The following is a 25,816-nucleotide window of genomic DNA, read 5'->3' on the forward strand; positions in this document are numbered from 1 at the left end:
CAATATATAAAATTAAAAGAAATTTAATTTTGTGAAGCAATATACATAAATTCATTTATTCCTGAAGGGGAATCAAATGACGGGCACTAACTATAAATAACTGAAGTATGCCACCACCAAATTTCTAGCAATGAGAAGTAACTCCTAAAGGAGGGAATCTCAGAAGCAACTTCTCAGTGAGTTTAATCCTATGTGAGAAGCTGCCGATTTGTTGATCTACCAACTGTCTGACATATAGCTGGTACTCAATACACATTTGTGGATTTACTGACTGTCGAATGCCTACATTCTCTCAATTAATTAGTAGTTTAAAGTTGTATTTTTTACCCACTTTTTTTTTAATCCCCTTTTTGAAAATTTCTCAGACTACTGAAATACAATAACAAGTAACAAAATGGTATAGGCCCCTGATTAGCAAACTGCGGCTCTCGAGGCACATGCAGCTCTTTGACCCCTTGAATGTGGCTCTTCCACAAAATACCATGGCCTGGGCGAGTCTATTTTGAAGAAGTGGCATTAGAAGAAGTTTAAGTTTAAAAAATTTGGCTCTCAAAAGAATTTCAATCTTTGTACTGTTGATATTTGGCTCTGTTGACTAATGAGTTTGCTGACCACTGGTATAGGCATCTGTTTATGGAGGTCCATTTGACAAATAGGGAAACTGATCCTCAAATAAACACTAACATGAGGGACTGGCACCTGGGTATTAATATTCCTTAGTAGGCTCCTATTAATTATACTGTTCTCCAACTTGCCCTGCCCCCCACCCCTTTAACCTTGTTTCTAAATCTCTAGCAAGGAGGGTAAAGAAAAGAGGTGATTTCAACAGGGGAAAGACAGAAATTGCTGCTGAAGAAATAAGCAGGTTAGGGCAGGAATATAATAGGGTTGCACAATAACTGTGATACAAGATAGGCTTTTAAGAAGCTCAAACCATTATGGAACCTGAAGTAACCTCCGTTCATTTCTTTGTATTACAATAAGTCCTCTGAAGCATACTCTTAGTTAAAATGCAACTAAGACAGTAATGCTGGAAACAGAGAAAGCAGCAGGAAAAACGGAAGATTAAAGATGAGCTGGATTGACTCCCGAAAAGAAGCCATAGGCAGGAGTCCACAGGAGCTGAGCAGGGCTGCTGAGGACAGGACCTTGTGAACATCACCCATTCATTGGGTGGCCAGAAGTCAGAAATGATTCAACGGCAAGTAGCATATACACATGTCTAAGAGAAATGTTTCCAATTCACATTGAATAATGCTTTGGGATTTAAATAGCAGCGAAGACAAAGAGAAGTGAAATTCTAAGGAGAGTGGGGAATTTTGGGGTGGGCAGGAAACATCACAGAGAGAGCTTTCCAAGCACTGCGAGAAACAGTTCACTCGGGGCTGAGCGCCACCTCACTGAGGATCTGAGACCAGCAGCAAAGAACATGGAGGCGGGCAAGGATGGGAAGGGAGCAGACACCAAATACAATAAGTAATTGCCACAAATTATAGGCTAGAGGGCAGGGGAAGAGGGTACTAAAGAGCTCTCTGGCTAGTCAATGAGAGGAAAGGATGTCTCCTTTGGGTGGCCTGCGGCCTCCAGAGGTGTGACTCGTCCAGAAAAACAGTGAGGAAACTCCAGATTGGACCACACGCCCTTCCATTTAGTGTTCTGGAAGAAATTTTGAATAATTCTTCAGGTCATTAAAATCCAGGGAAAATTTCAGGGAAATTATCCTACCCAGCACTTTGTAAAACCACTTACCATAAGAATAAACAGAGTTTGGAGATATTTTTTGTAATGGTAAGAGGCATTTTTTTAAAGTGCTTTTCTCCACTTCCTCTCCTTACTGCCCACACACACACACACACCCCTCCCCCCGCCTGCCCCAAGAACACACACATATTGAACTATAAAGGTAGGGGGGTGAATAGGAGGGGGTACTCAGGAATAAAGATCTTAAACAAATTTTAGTCTTCATAAATCAACTAAATCTCTAGAGTTGAGAATAGAGTTGAGATGAAGAAATCTTAGTTCGAGTTCAGATTATTTTTATTTCAACTGATTAAAAGCTTTGAGAACACTCATGCTTCAGAAATCATTAAAAACAAAGAAAAAGTTCACACTTAATATACATGCAATAAAACAAAAATTATCATATTTCTTTGACATGTACCATGACATACTTTTTCCCTAAGGTAAGGAAAGCTAAAATGATGTACACTACTCTTTTTATTCACTAGCTTGGCACACTAAAAATATATTCTCTGGAAGTTTGCTTTCACCTGAGTATTATTTTAAATAATTAGCATCTATTAGTAGATGGTCTTAATACAGAATATAGGTCCTGTGATGTAAGCATTATTTATTGCTGTATTTTAGTAGCTAGTTGGATACCAAGAGGCAGGGAAATCACCTTCCCCAGACAAAACTCATATTGTAATCTAAGCCTTCTATTAGAACCCTAACAGCTTTTCCCCTAACAATACTATCAGAACATTCCTCTATTTCATATCCATCTCCATCATAACACATATATTTGGGGGGAAATACAAACCCACTCATTTCTTTATCTGATCACCTTTAGTTTTAATATGTTAACATCAAGTAAAAGTTATGCTGTTTGAAAGAAAGAAAAGTCTGCAAGTTGGAATAATCTGATGAAACAAATAACTTTCCCTGTAATTACAAATGATTCTAGCCATTGACTGTGGTTATAAACCCCAAGCTTATATCTGTTGCAGTGACTCACTGCCTTGAATTCTGTTCTCCAAAATTTAGCCTTTCACATCTCTGATATAATTAACCTCTTCTTAAGGAAATTCTCCAAGACAATTGGATCAACGTAAGTCAATTTCATACTCATGCATAATGCAAAATAACAAGAGACAGATTTTAGATGTGACCCAAAAGTTCTTTAGAGGAGAAATATGATTATGACATCCTTCAGTGAATAGCTACTGAGATCCTACTACATACATAGGACCATTATAGGTACTGAAGATACAAAGATTAATAAGACCCATTTTTATTAGAGATTTAAAGACAAGGCCACAAATAATAACAATGCACTATTGCCCATGATCACCATGCTATCTGATGTATTTGATGCTCATGAGAAAGAAGCTGAAATCCAATTTACCTGGACTTTTGAAATAGAGGTAGCATGACCTAATAATTTAAGCAATCAGCTAAGAGTGAGAGGATCTGGGATCTAAACGCTAACCTGTGCCTGCTGGGAGTGGAGATAAGCTGGTGAACAATGTAGGAAACATTATAGAGTAGTCCACAAAATAGCATTCCATCGTGCAGATCCAAAAATAGCCTTCTGAAATTACCCAGAACTGATCAGGCCCCCAAAGGACACTGAAACTAACAAGAATTAAATAAACTGAATGGAAAATTAGAATCCCACTTACCAATTTGTACTGAAAACTCGGTTTTGCCAGTGAACCTGGAATTCTATGGGTCTACTGACCCAAAAGAGAGACTATACTGAAAAACCAAATTATTTCATTCTTCATTTAAGAGCTAACTTCTTAGAGAATGAGATTTACATACCGGTTAGATCTAGCAAACTTCCTCTGCTGGCTCACCATTTCGTGCATAAAAACCTTCTCCTGGCAGTTAAGTACCTGCATGTCTGATGTAGCCTGACTCCAATTTTATCTTTATTCTTTCTCCCATGCCTGCCTGTAACTCTCCCCACACCCCCCCCCCAAAAAAAAAGAAAAAGAAAAATGAGCTCCAATCAAACAGTCTGCCATTCATTCCTCAGTAAGCCATGATTTCTCATGCCTTCATGCCTTAACAAATGGCTGATTTCACCTAGAAAATTTTTTTCTTCTTCTCTCCTCATATTCAAGACTTGGATCAAGTTTCAGCAACCCCTCATTAGACAGTAATAGAAAAAAAAAATGTCCTATTATTTTTATTAGGGTAACAAATGAAACAATCTTGGCTAGTGTACCGAAGACTGAAGCAGCATCACCCCTAGTTTGTCTCAAATCCTATTGCACTAATAAGAAGAAAGCTAATCCCTGGCTGGTGTGATTCAATTGGTTGGAGCAATGTCTTGTGCACCAGAAGGTCATGGTTTGATTCCTGGTCAGGGCACATGCTTACGTTGTGAGTTTGATCTGAGTCAGGGTGGGTCTAGGAAGCAAACAATTGATATATCTCTCTCACATCTATGTTTCTCTTGCTCTCTCTCTCTCCCTTCCTTCCTCTCTAAAATCAATTTTTAAAAAGAAGAAGAAAGCTGCCACAACTCACTTCTATTGATCTACAAACTTCTCATCCTACATACTTATATTGGAATTAATTACCTTTATAATCAATTTATCTTAACATTCCAAATACAAAGTATATAGAAAGTGTACAATGAAGAGAAAATCTTGTAAAGTAGGAGTGAAGGAGAGTCAATAGTGTTTACTTCTGCCTCTCGGGTATCTGAAGTTCAAATTAAGCAATGTTAGCATGCTAAGATAAATTAATAATTTCATATGTGTTTTTATTCTATCAGATAATTCAGATTTATGACTGACTAAATGTAAAGATAACTTATAAAAATCTCAAAATTATATTTGGCCTTGTACAGAAATAATGTAATACCTTCCTAGGAAAATATATCCCTCCTTCTACTGCCATTAAATAAGCAATATGGAGAATATTTCATAAGTAAGAAACAGTTCATGGGGTGGATTAAAATATGATTCCTTTTCACACAGACAAATTCAAGTACATAAGGGACTTGAGTGAGGGATCCCTAGGACACTGAGATAAACACAGAAGTCTTGCTCCATTTCTAGAACTGTGTAATGTAGTTCCACCAAGACTGACAGAGCTCACATGTTTTCTGAGTCAAAAATTAAGAGTATGTCATTTTTACATATTTGTCAGAATTCCAGTATCCAATTGATCAGCCAGCAAATAAATCTTTAGAAGCAGAACCACTGGATTGGTCAAAGTTCCTGACATTTCTAGAAATAGCCATGACAGATGCAAGAGTTCATAGCTGCTATAGGCTCCAAATATTGTAAGAAAAATAAAGAAATAAGCATCTATACTGACCACTGAGGAGAGCAAAAGTCCCCAGATTATATTCACTGAGTTTCTCCTTCTGACAAAGTTAGAAAACCAGGTGTGGTACTTGAATTAAAATTAAAACTAAATCTGCACAGAGAGTTCAACCACTATGAGCAAGTAATTATGATTAATCATACCAAATAAAGTTTTTATAAGACTATGTTAAACCTGAATCATCTGAATAACTACCTTAACTGGCCATTTCATTTTTCTTACACAGCTCCTTAAATTTTGAAATCATATGATTGTATATAACTTAAATGTTTATTAGGACTCATAAATGTAGGTGATGAGTTATTTTTAACTCTTCTGAATAGTTGGAACACATGGGATATGAGTTAACAAGTTAATAAGTTAGAATTTGAGCAAACTGAAAAGATTTCAAGATATTAAATGAATTTCCATATGGTCATTTTAAGGAAAGGAAATATTGAAGAAAAACAATCAGTATGTCATCAAGATACACAATATTCTTTAGACTGAGATATAACTGTTTGAGTTTTACTATTTTAACACAAAAGAAGGCAATTAGTGCTCTTTGGGCTTCCATGAAAACAATTAAGTTGACAAAATAGATAATCACACAGTTCAGCATTGAGGTCCCACATGATCCTAGGCAGATTAGACCTGACCCCATGCACCCTAGAGACATTTCCGCAAATAGCTCCCCAGACCACATCTCTTTCAAAGGAAAGCTTTGGAAGGAAAAACAAGGCTAGTTTAGATGTTGTTTCCCATATTAACAGATGAGCACCCACACCCCACATGTATGAATTAATTCTCTCTTGATATAGTTTAGTCACAAAAACCCCACAGATGATTGCCAGGAGAGACCAGTATTACGCACTAAAGAAAACAGTGTAATAAGGATGCATTGTACTAAATATTAATATTACACAGACTCCAAATTTCAAAAGAGATATACTGAGACCAAGTTTACATCAGAACATATGGATAGCCGAACCCGGTTTGGCTCAGTGGTAGAGCGTCAGTCTGTGGACTGAAAGGTCCCAGGTTTGATTCCGGTCAAGGGAATGTACATTGGTTGTGGGCACATCCCTAGTAGGGGGTGTGCAAGAGGCAGCTGGTAGGTGTTTCTCTCTCATCGACGTTTCTAGCTCTCTATCTCTCTCCCTTCCTCTCTGTAAAAGGATCAATAAAATATATTTTTTTAAAAATAGAACATATGGATAAACACTGCCACCAGTGGCCCTCTAAATCAGCGAATTGCTTTCAGAGAAGACTTTATCTTTGTTCAACGGTAAATGTATTTATTTGTATCTGTATACCTATCCTTCCCTTAAGAAAAAATTTTTTTGAGATAACAAGTTTTCAAATAAAACAGAAATCTAATCCGATCAAGATGAAGACTCCACTCTATTTTTACAGTATGGTTTCTTCAGTAAATTCCAGTGTTTGTAAATTATAATTCGACCAATCATCACAAAATATGTGCTAGACACTGAGAAGTAGTCTTACTCCAAAGAAGCTTCCCACCTCCATGGAGAGACAAGTAAGAAAGGATTGCCATGAAAAACTGTAGAAATTATAACATAACAAGTCATTCAGTGCAGCCAGAAGGACAGAGACAAAGGAAAATATTTAGGCCACCAGGGAGTCGGGGGTTAAAAGAGTTCAACAAGGGGAAACATGTCTGAGCTCTCAGAGAACCCCGCTGAAATGTGACAAGTAGAAATGACCAACGGGAGGGCAGGGGCATATGGCCAGCCAGAGCAAACAGCCCGTGCACACCTACCCACCAAGACGTGAAACAGCACAGCATGCTCTGCAAACAGTTGTTGAACTGGCATTGTATTTGCACATAGAATTATAAATACTATATGTGTTAATATATAAATATTACATGTGTTATATGTTATATATAAATACTATATGTGTTAATATATTCCATAATTTCCTTATAACTAAACTTAGCATGAAAGCCACATTGCTGCTCTTCCCCATCTTAAATGGGTGGGGAGTGGAAGAAATCCCATTAATTTTCTTAGAAATTTTACGAGATCATCCAAAACACATTCTAGTGGAAAGTTACCAACACAATTACAGCAGACATAAATTCAAAAATGACTTACAGTTGAACTTAAATGAAGAGGAAGCCTCCTCCAATTTATATCTTTTCCATCATCATTGGATTTCAGGGTTAGCATTTTATTCAAGAGTTTATTCAGCAGCACCAGGAGGTAGAAGTTTTTCCTTACATGCACAGTGCAGAGGTTAGAGCTTTGGACAGACCTGAGCGTTAATCTTTTTTTTTTTTTTTTTTTTTTTTTTTTTTTCTGAGCGTTAATCTTGTCTTCGTTTCTGAGTAATTATGTGACCCTGGGTAAATATTTTATCTTCTCAAGCCTGTTTCCTTGTGTATAAAATAGGTGTTACACTAGCACATGCCTCAAAATGAATAGTCTGACAATTAAATGAAATTCTATTTAAAGATCTTTGCAGAGAGCCTGGTATGCAGTAAAAGCTCAATAAATGATTTTAAAATAAGAACAAAATAAGGTATTACAACATTGGTCTGTAAATTCAAGAAGCAAAACTAGGAATTTATGCAATTATCCAAATAATTGAGAATTAATCCTCATCCTTGAGACATAACCACCTAGGTTAGATATAAAAAATGGTGTGGCGCCGAAACTGGTTTGACTCAATGGATAGGCTTGGGGACTGAAGGGTCCCGGGTTTGATTCCAGTCAAGGGCATGTACCTTGGTTGCGGGCATATCCCCAGTAGGGGGTGTGCAAGAGGCAGCTGATCGATGACTCTCTCTCATCGGTGTTTCTAACTCTCTATCTCTCTCCCTTCCTCTCTGTAAAAAATCAATAAAATATATATATTTTTAAATGGTGTGGGTTTCAGATGAAAATGGTTCGGGATTTGATTTTTCCTAACAGAGTCAATTCTTTTTCCTTTTAGCCTATAGGACCAACCTCAACTTCTGGTCTCACTGAAAACTGCCTAAACTTCTTGGACGTTTGTTGTCCCACTTAACTCTGTAGTGAAAAGATACTAATATTGTGTCCTATAAATAGATGTCCAAAAGAAAAGTACCTACACATCAAAGGATGGGGTATTGGAATATTCGAGAAGCCTAACACTCATACACAGCATGGCACACTTAAAATAGCTGGTGGAAGCCCACACACAGGAGCAGTTTCCATGGACACCCTGATACCTTACACTGTCTTCATTGACTGACTCATCAGTTGATGGTACAGCACTCTGGTTTTTAACACTGGTTGCAGGTAAAAATCACTCAGGGCCCCTTTTAAATTCCTTTGTTTCTTCTGGTTGAATTGGTCTAGGCCCGTGGTCGGCAAACTGCAGCCTGCGAGCCACATGTGTTTGACTAATGAGTTTGCCGACCACGGGGCTAGGCAGCAGCCGTGGCATCTGTATTTTTAAATTCCCATGTGATTTAAATGTGCACCCAGTATTGAAAACTACTGGCGTGGCATAAGGCCCACTTCTAATTTGGAAAACGAGGGAATAAAAGTACTTGTAAAATACTTAAAGATGGTCACATTCTTATTGTTGTTTTTTAAAAATAAATTTACAAGTGGGAAATAGTTTGTCATCAAATGCCTTTTGTTCAATTTAATTCATCTGAACTATAATTTTTAATGAACACTTACCAGGTGCACTATACATTGTGCTAATAACTGTCAGGGATATTTTTAAAAGTCAATTCCCTTTTTGGCAGAGGAAAAATCTGATTAGGAAGACATTTACACACAAAAACATAATTAGCAATAACTTTAACATAATAATATGAACAACTGAATAGTCTGATGCTAAAGCTCTGAGAAAATCAGGGAAAATGGCTGAGGTGGCTGGGATTTCTGGGGAACACTACAAGGAGGCGGGGAACACTAAGATAGGCCTGAAAGCAGAGAGGTTTGCAAAAGAAGAGAAAGAGGAAAAAATCTCCGCCTTTCCTTTTGGGGATGTACATTGAGAAGAATCCACTTTTCAAGTTAGCTTTCTCGAGGGGCCTACTTATTGTTACCTAGCTTCAAAGCATGCCCAGCCTGCCCTGGCCTCATTGGGGCTCTTTGTGCATCATTCAGAACCTGTGTAGGATATGAGTAAGCATGCACCATGATTAAATGGCAGCCGTAACCTCTTTCTGCAAAGGAAAATTCTCCAAGATCAGCTCACAGGAAAAAAACAAAAACAATGACACAAGTCTGTAGAAATTAGATGTTTGTAAAACTCTTAAACTTATTTCATTTTCACTCACTACCCCAGAGGGCTTCCTGGCTTTTCGCCCCGCCCCCCTGCCCCCCTTGGCTAATGTTCTTTAGTTTACCATTGGTCTTCATTCTACCATTTTGGTCCCTGGTTGTGTCCTTCCTGTAAAATGTTGGCAGTATTTACTTTAAAGTAAGTTTTAATATTGGTTGAGAATTTTTCTTCTTTCATTTGCAATTTGTGGTTGGGAAGTGATCTGCTTTTTGTTTCAGGTTGTTTAATAGTTTCCAATATAATATTCCTTCTTGCACTCCAGAGGGTTCATTTACAAAATACTTAATGTCATTTATGTCTTTGAAGAAATGTATTCAGTGAGAACAAAAGTGAGTTCCTTCCCAGAGCTTGTGATGGTTTGTAATTGATAAACTACTAACTTGGCCAGGTTTATGAACTCATAAAGAGAAGGAGACTTTTGGATGTTTACTCCTTTCTTTTTATTCACTAATTTATTCATTCAATAACTGTTTATTGAAACATCTCTGTGTGTCAGGCACCACACTAGGCACAGACAAGGCTCAGCTCCTGCTTCCAGATGATGTAATTCTTTGGGAGGAGGGTGTGGAGAGGAGACAGAAAAATAGAAGTAAACACAATGTGATTAATGTCATGACAAAGGTCTATACAGGAAGCTATGGGAAGCTCAGCCCTAAGTGATGGCTCAATGCTAGTAAAAGCAAAGGGTTTTAGCTGCACAAATGAGAGAGAAAAAGTCACATCATACAGAGGAAGTAGTCTGTACAAAGGCCTAAAGCCACAAGATAGTATGCAGCTTAGAGTATGGAGGAAGTGACTGAAGAGATGAACAACAACCAAATATGAGAGATTTGGTAAGTGGTGCCAAGAGGCATGAACTTAACTGTTTAAATAACATGGGCTTACTGAAGTGCTTTAAGTATGAAGATGAATGATCTGGCTTAACATGGCTGTGGTTTGGAAAACGGTGAAAACAGGGAGAACAGAAGTAAAAGCAGTAACCTAAGTGAGAAATAAGACTATGAACCAGAGTAATAGAAATCTTTCTATAGTAAAGGGGATGGATTCTATAGTAAAGGTAGTAGGGGGTAAAACTGACAAAATACACGGATGATTTGATGAGGATATATACATAAATGGGGGAAAGGCCAGCAGACAAGCATAATGTCTAGGTTACTAGCTTGTAATGTCTAGGTTTCCAGCTTGAACAATTGCATGGGTGGGATGCCACTACCTACATGTTCCTCTCTTACACTCAGTATGGCTTAAGTAAAGTTTGCCCAGAACCAAGTTAAACAAATGTGCGTAGGTAATAATGGAAGTTTAAGTGATTCGTTCACGATTCAATGAATAAAATGGGCAAAATTTCATTTGTGGTTATAATATTTGGATGATATTTGAATGGGGTACTTCTTCATTTGAGTCTATTACTTTTAAGTAAATCATCACAGGAAGTAGAGACTGGAAAATGTACCCTTTTAATATGAATAATCTAAGCACATTTTCTTCTGATTATTAAAATCATAGACCTCTGTATCACTTCTCATCCATTTGTTTAACCTCTGAGTCCAGAAAAGAGTCAATTGGCAGACATCAGCTTGACCATAGCCAGGATGTAAATTGATTGAAGAATCTCACTGGGTCAAGGATTGGTCTATAGGTTACTGATTCTGTGGGCTTTCATACATACATGGCAGACCCTGAGGCCTATTTAGGGTCACAGGGAGCAGCCTTTCTCATATTAAATATATTATGCTACCTCACATAGCAAACATTTTTCCTAATGTTTGATATGTTTAGAAGGCAAAGAAATTTGAAATGGCAAGAGACCAAAGAAAAAATGGTAAAAGGGCCTAGCCCTCAAATGAAATAAGAATGGATAACTATCCATTTCATGAATAATGAGTCTGGAGCACTTCCTGGCATATGCTCACTGGTACTGTGTGTCAGAAACCAAATCAGTTTCCTGTCCTACTGGAATGTGCAGGCTAGTAAAAAAGAACATTTAACCAATGGTGAAAGTTTGCTGAGAATTCAGAAAATAAATCAGAAGGTATGAAATTCCAAAATGGTAAAAAAAAAAAAAAAAAAAAAAATTAAATAGGAGTCCCTTAGCTCATTTCTAGAACACTGAGACCTTATATAAAGTAGATCAAAATGGATAATAATTAAAGATTTTTAAAGAACAGTGGACATGCTTATAGACTCATTTTCAAAATGAAAAGCAAATTAGAAAATGTGAACATAATAATAATTTGAGGCAACAGTCTACAGGGTGGCAACCAAGTCTTCAAAGAAGAAAACACATAGTGAATGTTTGATATTTATTACATGTATATTATAATATGCAATTGATATTATAATCCTGTATAACAAAGATATAATATGCAAATGGTCTTTATGATCAGCAGGAGGGTGGGGCAGTGAGCTACAAGCAGGTGGCAAAGAGCTACAGGAGGGCAGGGCAGCAAGCAATTGGGGGAGGGCGTGGGGAGCTACAGGAGGGTGGGGCAGTGGGCAGAGAGCTCCTGGAGGGTAGCATCGAGCTACTAGCTCACAGGTTCATGTGCAGAGCTACTAGTAAATAATAATGAAATTACAATACAACATATCATATCACAATAATATTGTGTACTGTATTACCTGAGTTCAAAGAAACAGAAACAATAGGATATATTTATGAGTCACAGATCTTAGACAGATATCCACTTTTGATGCTATTGGTATAACATGCAGAGCCATCTGTAAATTAAGCTCAAGATTTTTCCTCCCTGCTGATTTGGTTCTAAGGAACTCCACTGGGGGTCATGGGCATGAATTGAGAATGAGGAGGCAACACAACAGGAATCAGTTTTGAAAGAGTCTGAACCCCTTGTTACAGCATCTTACTACCCTGTTTCCCCGAAAATAAGACAGTGTCTTATATTAATTTTTTCTCCCAAAGTTGCGCTAGGTCTTATTTTCAGGGGATGTCTTATCTTTCCATGTGCTAGGTCTTATTTTCGGAGGATGTCTTATTTTCGGGGAAACACGGTAGTATCTTCTAGACCTGTCCAAGCTCGGTCTCATATATTTCACTTCAACTTGTAGAGGGTGCTGTACACACCCAACCTTGTGGCCAGATGGGTCAGACAACATGCAATTCATGATGGGAAGCTCAAGCCTCAGAGTCACATGGTGTCCCATGGTTAGGCAGTCATTCTCTTCATGGTACAGTAACAAGCCAGATGCTGTTTTCAAAAGAACAATTATGAACAGAGGAAGGCATAAATCTGCTCTAAAAGCCTAGAGAGCTACTAGCCAGAGGCTCCATACAGCATTCCTATTTGCTACACACTCATTGTCAGTGGGTTCACAGGCTGGACATTCCCCACCCTGCCATAGAGATACCATATCTGGGATTGTAGCTGCAATTGGATGTGCCACCTGGATCCAAGATCCAGCCAATTTCTGCATTAATTTTTTTTTTTTTAATCAGGTAAATTAAATGAGGATGTGAAGGCATTATTCTGAACCTTTCCAAGTCTATGATGGTGGCACTAATCTTTACAAATTCCTCCAGGGATATGATATTGCTTTTGGATTACTATACTTTAGTGATGGAAAGTTCCAGAAGCTTCCATTTTGTTCTCTACTGCCCCTTACTACATGGGTCAGAGAGCTAATGTGGGGATTCTGACTGTTGCCAGTTACTAAGTGTACTGGTTAATAATGCAGAGTTTTTTTTCACTAGATGGTGTTACACATATAATATGTTGATATATATGCGATTTGATATGTATGCTATTTTGTGGTATTGACAAGCTTCATAGTATACATTCCAATTACCCCAATGATCCATTCAAGAACTGAGGAAATAACCATAGAATGGATCAATGGACCAACTGGGCTCACTGTGAGTTAAACTTAGGCTGCTATGTCTGTCTTATGATCACTGAAAATCCCCATCTTCACTGGTGGGCTAGAATGGGTAGGTTAGGTCATAGGAATTAACATAATTAAGAATCGGTTATCTAGTAATTCCTGGAAGTTCTGGGTATTTCCTTTTTCACATGCACAGCCATCTATCAAATGGCTGCAGATTCCTTTAAAGAAAAGACTTACAGAAAGATTTATGGCATTTACTTGAAGCGATAATAAAAGGTCCTTCCCTTCCATCAAAAGGCTTTGAATCTGTGAGTTAAGGTCAGGAAACGGTAACTGGCCCTTACTCTCCATGGTGGCAGCTCTAGTAGCCTGCCCAGCTACCGTGTTTACCCAAAAATAAGACATCCTCCGAAAATAAGACCTAGTGCGTGGAAAGATAAGACATCCCCTGAAAATAAGACCTAGCGCAACTTTGGAAGAAAAAATTAATATATGACACTGTCTTATTTTCGGGGAAACAGGGTATTTCCTTCCTAGGGACACTAGGATCAAGTAGCCACCACCGAAGCTTTCTGCAGCCCAATACACTCTGGTGATCACTATGTCCCTGCTGCCTTCTACATAAACTTACAATTTCAGTACAAAGAAACCCCATGTCATGGTGAGAAAAAGCTTGGGGCTTACTTATCATGTCCTGGGACTTTCATGGTAAAGATGATTCCCTCTGGAGAAACTGGCCTAGGCCAACTTCATGCAGGTTTGAGGTTCTGATTTATTCACCTTCATGGTCCAGGGAATTCCCAGTTGAGAAATGAAACAAGCAACCATGCCTTTCTAATGTCATAGTTCACACATCTGAAAGACCTATGGACCAATATTTATCTCTTCCAAGGTGCTATTGTGAGAATTGAATATGTCAATGAATAAAAGCACATCGCACAACGTAGAGTGTATAGGTAATTCGTGGTAAATATTAGTTGTTACTATTATTTTACAAGAGACTATTACACAGAAAAGGGCAGCTCGGCCACCATACACTGGCCAGAGTAGCAGGACAGGAGCACACGAACTTCAGAATGTCCCAGGGTTGGTTTTTGCCACTTGACTTTCCCTGAGCAGCTGTTCTCTCTCAAGTTGACTGAAGTTGTATACCTTCGGCTCCTCTGGCGGGGCTACGTGCATACCCTCGGCCATGGCTGAGCTTGTCCTCAAAGCAGCCTGACTCTCTAACCTTAAGTAAACTCAGCGATCCAGGGCCTCTGACAAATGCACAGTAAGGACGACGTTACGACAGAGGAGCTGCTTGATTTATTGTGCCTTATGAAATAGAAACCTCCTCACATCATGGGAATTAGTGATGGAATTTTTCAAAGAATAACAAAATGAAATCAGGAATGGAAGAAAAAAAATGCCTGGGTCCAACCAAAAAACTTTCTAATAAAAAATGCAAACCAGATGCAGTTAGAGATGACTGATAATTAAGGATGATAAATGACTAATGTTTTCTATTGAATTATCCAGTGCACACTATTGTTTCTACATGGGGGAATGATTTACATACGGCTGCTGGGCTATCGTTTTACCTAAATTTGATTTCGCAGGCAATCCCAAAGTGCCCTCTCCATCACTGAGTCCTATACTTCCCTCAGGTAAGTAGCCATCTTACCTTTCAGAGACTTCTTTTATAACAATAAGAAAGGCTGGAATAGATTATGGATAAATATTCTTTCCAACGAGCATAAAATTTAGGTAACAAAGCACAATAAGTAGGATTCAAATTCTATTTCCTCAGTCAGGATGATGCATTAGCCTGAAGCTACCATTTTCCCAAACCAGTCTATCTTGTGACAAAATGTACGTATTTTTCAGGCAGATGTAGGGGGTGAGGTACCTGGTCTGAGATGAAACCTTAAATTCCAGAACAATCCCATGCTCTTGTTGCCATTTATCATGAGTGGAGCCTGTTGCGCGAGATCCTAAAGAGTTTTGATCTACACCATCTAACATAGTATTAATGATAGGCGGCCATTTACTATTACCCATTGTTTAATCTGTACTAGCATTATCTCACCGAGCAGGTTGTGAACAAGGACTAGATTAGCTGCCCCTATTCATTTAATAGCTTGTGAGCATTAAGAGTATCTCAACAAATATTCAATGATTATTTGACCAAGGGTGTTTTGTCCAGGATTAGGATTATACTAATATTCAACTGAGACAACTAGCTTCAGCCAGACTTGGTAGGTAACCTCAGGAATATTTTAGAGGTGATAGTGTCAACTACAAGAAGAAGGAGAGGGGTTTTTTTTGTTGTTGTTTGTTTTGTTTTTAATTTATCTTTATTGCTGAAAGTATCACAGATGTCCCCATTTTTTCCCCACTGACCCCCTCCACCATGCCCCTGTTCCCTGCCCCAGGCCTTCACCACACGATTGTCTGTGTCTATGGACTATGCATATATGTATGTTCACTGGTTGACCAAAGAAGGAGAGTTTTGTTGTTGTTGTTGTTGTTTTTTGGGGGGGATTGTTTGTTTTTAATCCTTACCCAAGGACATTTTTCTATCAATTTTTAGAGACAGTGGAAGAGAGAAAGACAGACAGAAAAGAAATATGGATGTGAGAGAAACATATCAATTGGTTGCCTCCTGCATGTGCCCTGACCAGGGCCCCGGGCTGGGGAGGAGCCTGCAATCGAGGTACATGCCCTTCATGGAAATCGAACCCAGGACCCTTCCGTCCATAGGCCTATGCTCTAACCATGAAGCAATCTGGCTAGGGCAAGAAGGAGAGTTTTAATGAAGAACAGACTAATAGTCGATCAACTTCTTTTAACCCTTAGAGAACCCCTACTGAAGCGGAAAATAGGCCTTTCCCGGTCAAAGTTGCTGTGTATCCTTTTTTTTTTTTTTTTTTTTTTTAATATATTTTATTGATTTTACACGGAATTGAGAGGAACAGAGAGTTAGAAACGTCGATGAGAGAGAAACATCGACCAGCTGCCTCTTGCACACCCCCCATCGGGGATGTGCCCGCAACCAAGGTACATACATGCCCTTGACGGGAATCGAACCCGGAACCTTTCAGTCCGCAGGCCGACGCTCTATCCACTGAACCAAACCGGTCCCGGCGTTGCTGTGTATCCTTTATTGTCATTTGAAATTGTCAGTGGAGTTGTTAAGTCTTCCCTCTAACATAGGGAAGAAAAATAATGTTTACTTCATGTATTTTGAAGGAAAAACAGCTCCAATCGGGGAAGAAAGAAAATGTCTTCTAAGAAGAAACTCGATTCCTCCCGCCCACCCCTGTAGGGCCAGTAGGAGGATTTTGGTTTAATCCACCTGATTACCTGAGGACATTCTATGTGAAGGGATTTAGGGGATTTTTCATGTGGATTCTTATGCAGCACATTTAATTACCTCAGACAATATAACTCTCTTTACCTTTGCTGCCTTGCTTGTAAAAGAGGCATTCCGCTTTCCAGACAGAAGTTTCCAACAAACTTTGACAGAATCAGATGAAAGAAACTACATAAGAAAAGGAAAGTAATCTGTTGGAGCCTCTTATCTCATTTTGGATGTCTACGTGTCTTGTTTGATTTCCTAATCACACCCTTCAAAGCCCAGATGTTGCACATCTGGAACAGAGCAGGTTGGACCCTGTGGTGATGACAACGTTAAAGAAAAGTCACTCTTCAGTTCCCCATCAGACAGCCAAACTGCTCTGTTAGTTTTAAATTCAAAAATTGGCCCCAGCTGCTCCAACTTCTTTTGGCTCCTTATTTAGAGCACTAAATAAAGACAAATAACTAATCAGCCCATTGGAAAGAAAGTAAGCAAATGTCATGTGAGTTGGAGACTGAGGTTACGACAGTTTGGGTCACCAGAGAGTTACTGCATATCTTCTTTCAGGTTTTCTCCAGAAGTGTTGGGTTAAATGGGACAACTGGCCCAGATCTCCTAACACACTCTGCAAAGCTTGTGTCTGGCTGTGGGATCTTTACCCTTGCAATGAGATGGCCAGAGAAAAACGTTCATGTTTATTATAGATATTGGACCGAAAGCCTATTTTTATGGAGCTGATAGGGAAGAAGGGGGGTTTATTCCTTAATATTCTTGAAGCTGATTTAAGTATTTGACTTTTTCACAAGTGAAAATTATCTGACAAAAATCCGTTTTGAATCCAGTGGCAATCAGCTAACACTAGTAATTATTAAAACTACTAAGAGTTGATCGAGGATGAAAAGAAACACATATAAGACCACTTAGTCCCTCTTCGTTTATATGGTATCTCTATTACAAAAGCAATAGTTCTGCGATGTAAATGTAGTTATAATTATCTGTACTTTCCTTGGCAGCTGCTAGAATTTGGGGTTTAAAGACAAAGGGATGTGAGGATGCTGTTTTGAAGTTTTTTAGTGACAACTGCTAGATCTTCTCAATCACAAGTCACAGAAAGCTCATCCTAGCTCACACATGGCTCACATGTCTGGGGAAGTTGAGGCATGAACTGGCACTGCTTCTTCCAGAGTTTTCAATGTTATACACACTGTATCTTTTCTCTTAACTCCACAGTCTCTGTTTGGCTTTGTTTATTTTTTTACTTATCTATTTTTATTTTTTTATTGCATGAATCCTTGGTTTGAGAGCCCTGAAGCCCACAAATTCATTCCAGAGAGTTGAGATACGGTATTTCATATTGCTGCCCCTGTAAGGACTCTCAGAAATACCAAGAGACCAAGCCAGAAGGCAGGTGAGCTGATTGGCTCGGCAGTTAGCATGCAACTAATCAGAACAAAACAGGGCCTCAACCCTGCAGGTTTAGCGAGCTTCTTACTAATCCTTGACATGTGTCCAGATGTAAGTATACTACAGATCTCTCAGCCTCATAAAAACACCATTGAAACACCGTATTTTCTTGAAGATAGGTCAATAATATATTTTGATATAAAGAGTAGCATTGGTTCATCTTCAGAGGTCCCTAGAAATTGAAAATCTCCATCAATGTTGTAAACAAAGCAGATCCTACTCAAACTGGAAGGACCAATGAAATAAATAGCAGATGCTAGTAGATATAATCACAATGGTTCTTAAGCCTGCACCAGAGGAGGGGCAGGTGTTTCAAAGAAGGCTTCAGGTCACACACCTAGTTAGCATGGAGCTGGGCCTGGAAGTCAGACTCTAAAAATGTGGTACCTGTCCCGGCAGAATCAGCATCGCCTTAGAACTGGTCAGCAGTGTACATCTCAGGCCCCATTCAAGACCTAAGACTCAGGAACTCTAGCCTGGGGCCCAGCAGTCTGAGTTGTGGGTACCCTCCCTAATTATTCTGATCAATGCTGACGTTTGGAAATGACTGATAGGCCACAACCATCAGAAAACCTTAGCTGAGGCATGTTTTTTTCCAGCTGTGGCCTTTATGTTCTGAACCTGTTCTGATGCTCATCTTAATACTAAAAGCCAATTATAGTGTGATTCTTCTCCCCAGCTTTTGGAAGAGTTCATTTTAGCTTCTGGGACGGGGGAGGGATGTCTCCCTCACTGATCAATGTGCCAGCTTTTATTCTTAGAACCAGGCCCGAATTGAATTATCTGCAAAGGTCTTTAATATCTCACCAACACATGGGAAAGTAAACCACTAACAATGTGTTGATTTTTATTTTATTTGTTTTTTTGCTTTCTGTGATTGAGTTACTGGAAACAACTCATAGCTTTTGCAATCCTGAGCTCTGTGGACTTACAGGAGATCTACTAAAAATGCCACAAACTCAATGCAATTTGGTAAAGGAAAATAGGAATTCAAGCTATCACACAAATGCCAATGGCCCTAGTGGCTTATGATTAAAACATAAAGCCTACTTTTCATCATTTTTACAGCTAATTACAAAGATTTATCAGCATCTAAAAGAAGCCCCCCAGAGGAAACAGAGCGGCATGCAGTGATTAATGATAACTGGTTTCTACTTACAGTGGAAAACTACCACACTCCGAACTCTCATGTATGCAATGTGATGGCTACTGCTGCTGAGGGAAAGAATGGATCGGAATTGAGGGCATAATCAGGCCATAAATGACACTCACTTGCCTACTTCTTCCATCCCCAACTGAAGTCCCATAAACTCCACAAAGTTTCCCTCACTATCATTTTACTTCTCTTCAAGTCCAAATTTTATTCAAGGCACATGTAGGGCTGAATTATCAAAGTATGATAGTTGGAAGTCAGACCTGCTTGACAACTTCCACTTGGTAGATGTGTGGATATCGGCTAAGCTCTTAATCTCTAGGCCTCAGCTTCCTCATCTAAACATGTGGTGGATAATACTACCATCACAGATCTGTTTTAAGAATTCAATGTGATAAAACATATAAGATGCTTAATGCATTGTTTAAATAAATACTGAATAAATAGTGCAGTTATATTGGTATTACTGTTCAAATGTAGTTTATCTGTGATGGTGTCCTGGACTAGGATGTAAGTTCCTGGAAAACAAGTACTAGTATGACTTCTGTAGGAGAAAAAGGAGGAAGGGAGGAGAGAGCGAAGGAGAAAGACCATTCAAACCCTCCCACCAACTGGCTGACTCCTAAAATTCTAACCTCAGAGCTCCAGTCCTTCACTTCAGGTTTCTGACATCATGAATCTATCTGGTTTTGCAAATATCTCTCCAATAGGATGAAGGCAATATCTGAACGTTACTATTATATTTTTTTATTCAAATTTTGGAGAAAGAGAACATGTAAGATGACCAGATATGGGAGAGGGGGCATGAGAGAATAGGTGTCCATGCACCAAGAACAGGCCTTGCATCTTGCAAAGCTCTCTGGACACCAACCACTAGCAACAAACTGGAAACCAGTATAGGAACCCACATGTTTCTTATTCTGATATGGGAATCCTAAGAGAACACAAAAGTTGTGCAAGTGCCTTCATTCCCTGACAGAAAACACATCTTGATCAGTGTCTTCAGAGATGAGTCTCCCTTTCCTGATTAAGCATCTATCCAGAGAACTCAGAAAAAGAAAGGGCTAATACTACTCAATGGCTACTATTCATTGTGTCTTCTGTATATTTGGCTTTATTTTGATTCATGTAGTTCTGCCCTGTAATTGCTCCAAACCCTCCCAGAGGGACCAATTGGGAAGTAGCTATATCTAACCTTTTCAATTCGACTTTTCAAAAAAACAAAGATAATTTTAACGGCATGTCTGACAGATCCTTTTTTTTGTTTGTTTGTTTCAATGAAACGGACAAGAAACCTCCATCTATAGTAACCAAAGATATCACTGTCATCAGTCTCTCTCCCCTTATGTCCACAGTCACAGCCTTCAAAAACAGAAGACAATTGTTCCTGAGTCATCTCCAACAGCCAGAGCACATGACGCCTCTGAGTGTGGGCAGGTCCTGGGTCCCGGGTTCCGGAAAGAGAGACACCTGCTGGCAGCTGCAGCCAGACAACTCCCAGCATGAAGCTGTTAGCAAAGGGGTCAGGATAACACACAGCTTCCGGCCTTGATGTCTTTCTCCAATTGCAGAGCTCAGCCAAGGGTCTGAAGCAACTCTACCCAGCAAGCATGCCGAGGTATAATCCAATGTTAGAGTTTCATTGTTTAGAGAAGCTTGCTTCATTTACGTTTTAAATGTAGCAAATGATTACTGTTTGGGGGATGTTTTCAGAATTCTTCCAGAAACAATCAAGGCACAGTCGATGATACAAGTTCAGCATTTTACTGGAAGCTCACAACCTTGTCTCTTTTGGGTCACGCACATGTTTGCTCAAAAGGAATCCCCTAACTCTAACCACAAACTACCAAACCATTGGTCTCCTGCTGCTTCACATTTACAGCCAAGTCTTCCTGTGTGCTCAGTCAAGCACAGCCTTACAGGTAGGCAGGGTAAAACCAGGGAAGGGAGGAAGGTAACTCATGAACATCATCTGCAAATTGGCATTGTCTGGGAGCAAGTAGGAACCCTTCAGTCTTTCAGTCATCATGGAACCAGAATTATTTCATTTCACCAGCTTCTGGATACACACTGTGACTCCAAGTTCTGCCTTCCTAAATGAGCAGACTCTTGTCTTTTCCTGCAGCCTCCTTTTCAGGAATATATATATATATATATATATATATATATATATATATATATATATATATATATATATATATTCAGGAATCCACAGACATGCTTACTCATCTCCTAAATTATTCCTGGTCCTCCCCATAGGTCAGGAACTCAGATGGTCCTAAAGCCTGAACAGCTCCACATGCTGGTCTGAAGGTCGGTTCCTCCAGAAGCCAATGCCAGATGCTGCCATGGCCATCACAGCTGGAGAGCACCTGAACGTGGTAGGCCTGGACTATTGTCATTCACAAGATAAGAAGAAATCATTTTTCTTAGAATTGCTTAGTAAAATGGGGGTAGAGGGAGGGTGATGAAATGAAGGAAGACTTCCAGTCAAGCCGAAACCGGTTTGGCTCAGTGGATAGAGAGTCGGTCTGCGGACTGAAAGGTCCCAGGTTCGATTCCGGTCAAGGGCATGTACCTTGGTTGGGGGCACATCCCCAGCAGGGGGTGTGCAGGAGGCAGCTGATCCATGTTTCTCTCTCATCAATGTTTCTAATTCTCTATCCTTCTCCCTTCCTCTCTGTAAAAAAAAAAAATCAATAAAATATATTTTCTTTAAGAAAAGACTTCCAGTCAAAATTCTAACAGACTTATTTATGGTACTTGACACGGTGGTTTTAAAACTTATAGGGAAATGCAAAGAGTTAAGAGTAGACACGATGCTTTTGAATAAAAAAGGAAAAGGAAAAGTAAGATGGCTTGCTTTTCCAGATATCAAATATCATATCACATTCTAAAGTTATAGTGATTAAGGCAGTGTGGTTTTGGCACAAACATATATGATTATATCAATAGCATAAAACAGAAATCCCTAAAACAAACCCATGCAGAAATGGATACTTGATTTATGGCAAAGGCACGGCTGCAGAGCTGTGGGGAGAGCAATCTGGCATCATCTGTTCAAGTCAAAAACATGCATAATGGTATAACATATCAAGTCAACACCAAGGGGTAAACCCAACCAAATGCAAGTATATATTCACCAGGAGACATATTAAAGAATGCTCGCAGCAGCATTATTCATAAATGCCAAAAGCTATAAATACCTAAATGTCCATCATCATCGTCACTGAAAAACTGTAAACTATGCTATGTGTACACGGAAAGTACATGAACAAAGTTCAGCTATTATAGTTATGACAATCTAGACGAGTTTTACAAAAATGTTGAGCAAAAGAAGCTACTAAAGTACTCACAGGTGGTAAAGCTGTAAGGTAAGCAATGCAGTGGTTACCTGAAAGTCAGGATATTGATTAACTGAGCAGGCACCCAGGTGGTCATGTTAGAAAAGTGATCCACAGAGGGCTCCCTGTTTTAGCAATATTCTATTTTTTAATTCAATTTACTGGGGTGGCATTGGTTAATAACTATTCTATTTCTTTTCTTTAAAAAAACATATTTTATTTATTTTTCCCAGAGAGGAAGGGGAGGGATAAAGAGCTAGAAACATCTACCAGCAGCCTCCTGCATACCCCCCACCGCGGATGTGCCTGCAACCAATGTACATGCCCTTGACTGGAATCGAACCTGGGACCTTTCAGTCTGCAGACCGACGCTCTATCCACGGAGCCAAACTGGTTTTGGCTACTCTATTTCTTAAGTGATGGTTAGATGCATGTTTACTTTGTGATGATTTATTGAGCAATATACTTAATGTTTTATGCACTTACTGCATATATTTTACAAAACAATATTTTTCTTTAATTTAAAAAATAAAGTTGTGGAGGGAGTTGCTCAGGCCCCCCAACATTGTAGCCATGAAGGAAGGCACACTCACCCGTTTTTTCACCTTGGCTGGCGGAGCAAATGTCCTGGCTGTCCGCGTGGAGGGAAAACCAGCAAGCCTCACTTCTGCAGCACCATCTGCCTTCCCTCTGCCCTACCCTCAAGGCAGACCTTCCAGCATCTCTAGGCAAGAGGATGGAGCATCTCGACCACAGCAGGCTTATTTATACTCAGGCCACAAAGGCCTGCACCTGCCATTCCCCGCAAGAGTGGGGAGGATAAGTTCTGGGCCCAGAGCACCTCTCTTCACCCTGACCCAGTAGCCTGCAAAGGGCTTCCGTACACACCTGCTTTCACAGTCTGGCCTTGATCATGGCTTCCTGGAGTCATCAAACAAGGGAAGGGACCTGAATCCTAGTCCGTTTCCCGAAGGCAAAGGCAAATGGCTGTGCAACACAAGGATGTTCCCAATTCCAGCCAGCAGCACTCAAGCTCCACCTGTCCATCATCTGGCATCTGTCTCAGCTTCTATCCCTTTGTACCCATGTTCGCTTGTGAAACAGGGACCATTATCCTCATTGTTTGTAAAAGAAACAATTGCAGAGAAATGGTATAATTGGTGCATGACTGCCTAACTAGAGAAGAATATAATTTCAATTATTAGTGTCATCTATTGAGTATTGACTGTGTGTCAGCACTTTACATGGACTCACAATAACCCTAAGAGATAGGTCCTATCATTTCCATTTCACAGTCAAGAACATCAAGGCACAGAGAGAAGACTATACCATTTTGCCCAAGGGGTTGTTTAGTTAATACAGGCATTGGGGACTGAACCAAGCTTGCCTAACCACAGTTTAGCGAGCAGGGACCCCCACCCCTGCCCGGGGGATCAGCCTTCCTTTCTAAAGTAAAAGCAGGTTCTCTTCTAGTATCATTAGGGCTAATTCTCTTTTTAAGTATCCCTCCTCTGAACCAAAGGTACTAAACAAAGCTGTTAGAGGAACAATTAAGAGACAGAACATACACTACTAAGCCTCTGAACTTACATGACTTTTTGGCCTGCATAAACCATATTTCGGACCTCGTGTTTGCTCTCAAAATTGTCACCATTTATTAAACCCGCCGTTTCAAAAGATTGTTTCAAATCTTTGACTGCAACTTTTCTTGAATCTAGGATGCAAATTATTTTTTGTGTGTGTGTGTGTTTGTGGGACTGCCATTCCAGATTCAGAACACAAGTCAGTCGGGAAATGAGATCTAGCAGTCTCTGCTTCAATTTCCCTACTCCACCTCAAGCCAGGAGCCCACAGCTTTGGCCTACTCTGGCAGCAGCTTAGTAAAGGTATTCTAATTCCCATTTCGAGAAGAGGAAGCACTAATCTTTTGGAACTGTTTGCAGGTTCTTAAAAAGGGACCACAGGGTTCTGGTGTAATCCAGGGTGTCAGCACACAGGCAGACTGTCAGAGATGACCTGGACTCCCCTCAGACACACCAGGGGTCAAGGTCCCAAATTGCTGCATGGTCCCTGTACTGCAGGCTCACGCATGCTCAGGAGTCAGCACCAACCTTCAGACTCACCACCACCTTCCCCCTCCTCTCCCTCCATACGCACAAGCTGCGAGTTCTCTCAAAATACCTTCCCCAGAGTTGCCAACTTCTATTTAGTTCTAAGTCCCTGGGTAATGGGAACCAGCAGTGGCATCTTCAGGAAAATTATATCAAATAATTTTGTAAGAAAGCCATGTGATCAGACAGCCTCCATCAGACGCTCCCCAGCTCATCTCCATATGTTCTGACCCACCTTGCCTAGATCTCAGGCCTCAGAGGGGTCTGATGAAACATTCAGGCCCCAGACCCAGAAAGCTCAGATCCTCCCAGCTCTCTGCCCTGGGCTGCAAAAGCTTTGCTCACTGATTGTTCATTTTTCCTTGCCTGGAGTGATTTCCATCACTCAGAATGACAACTTCTGTCTAGAGACACTTGCCACTCAAAGCATGGCCCTGGACAAGCAGCATGTTGCTCCACTTGGAAGCGTGAGGAACATGCAGAATCTCGGGCCTCATCCCTAGCCCATCTGCACTTTCACAAGATTCCCAGGGGATTTGTCTACAAATTTGAGAAAATCTGGTCACAAAACCGGAAATGTCTGTTATAACACACGTTTAATTTATTCTTTCTTTTTAAATCCCCAACTGTAGCATGTTTTTATGGCATTAAACAGAACTGTTGGGGGAAAAAATATTTTCTTAATTTAAGTTCCATTGAATTTGGTTAATTCAAAATAATAACCTAATAAGATTTCTCCCACATTCTCAGAAAAATTTAGTATCCTATATAATCCTATATAATAAAAGCTTAATATGCGAAGTGCCCAGTCATCCGGTCGGCTGTTCAACCAAAGTGTAATATGCTAATGATATGCTAAGGCCTCTCAACTACTCGCTATGACATGCACTGACCACCAGGGGAAGACGCTGCAACCAGTAGGTTAACTTGCTGCTGGGGGGTGGCCGATCAGGACTGAGCAAGACAGGCCAGACATCCCCTGGAGCCCTCCCGCTGTCCCTCCCCAGCTGGCCAACTTCCCGCGTCCCTCCTTGGCCCCGATCATGAACCAGTGGAGTCCCTCAGCCTGACCTGTGCACTCTCGCAATCTGGGACCCCTTGGGGGATTCAGAAAGCCATTTTCTGCCTGATCCCACAGGCATAAAAGGCTAATATGAAAATCAACCAAACAGTCGAATGACCGGTCGCTATGACATGCACTGACCACTAAAAGGCA

Source organism: Pipistrellus hanaki (assembly GCF_964339955.1).
Source record: "Pipistrellus hanaki genome assembly, chromosome: 7".
Lineage (NCBI taxonomy): Eukaryota > Metazoa > Chordata > Mammalia > Chiroptera > Vespertilionidae > Pipistrellus > Pipistrellus hanaki.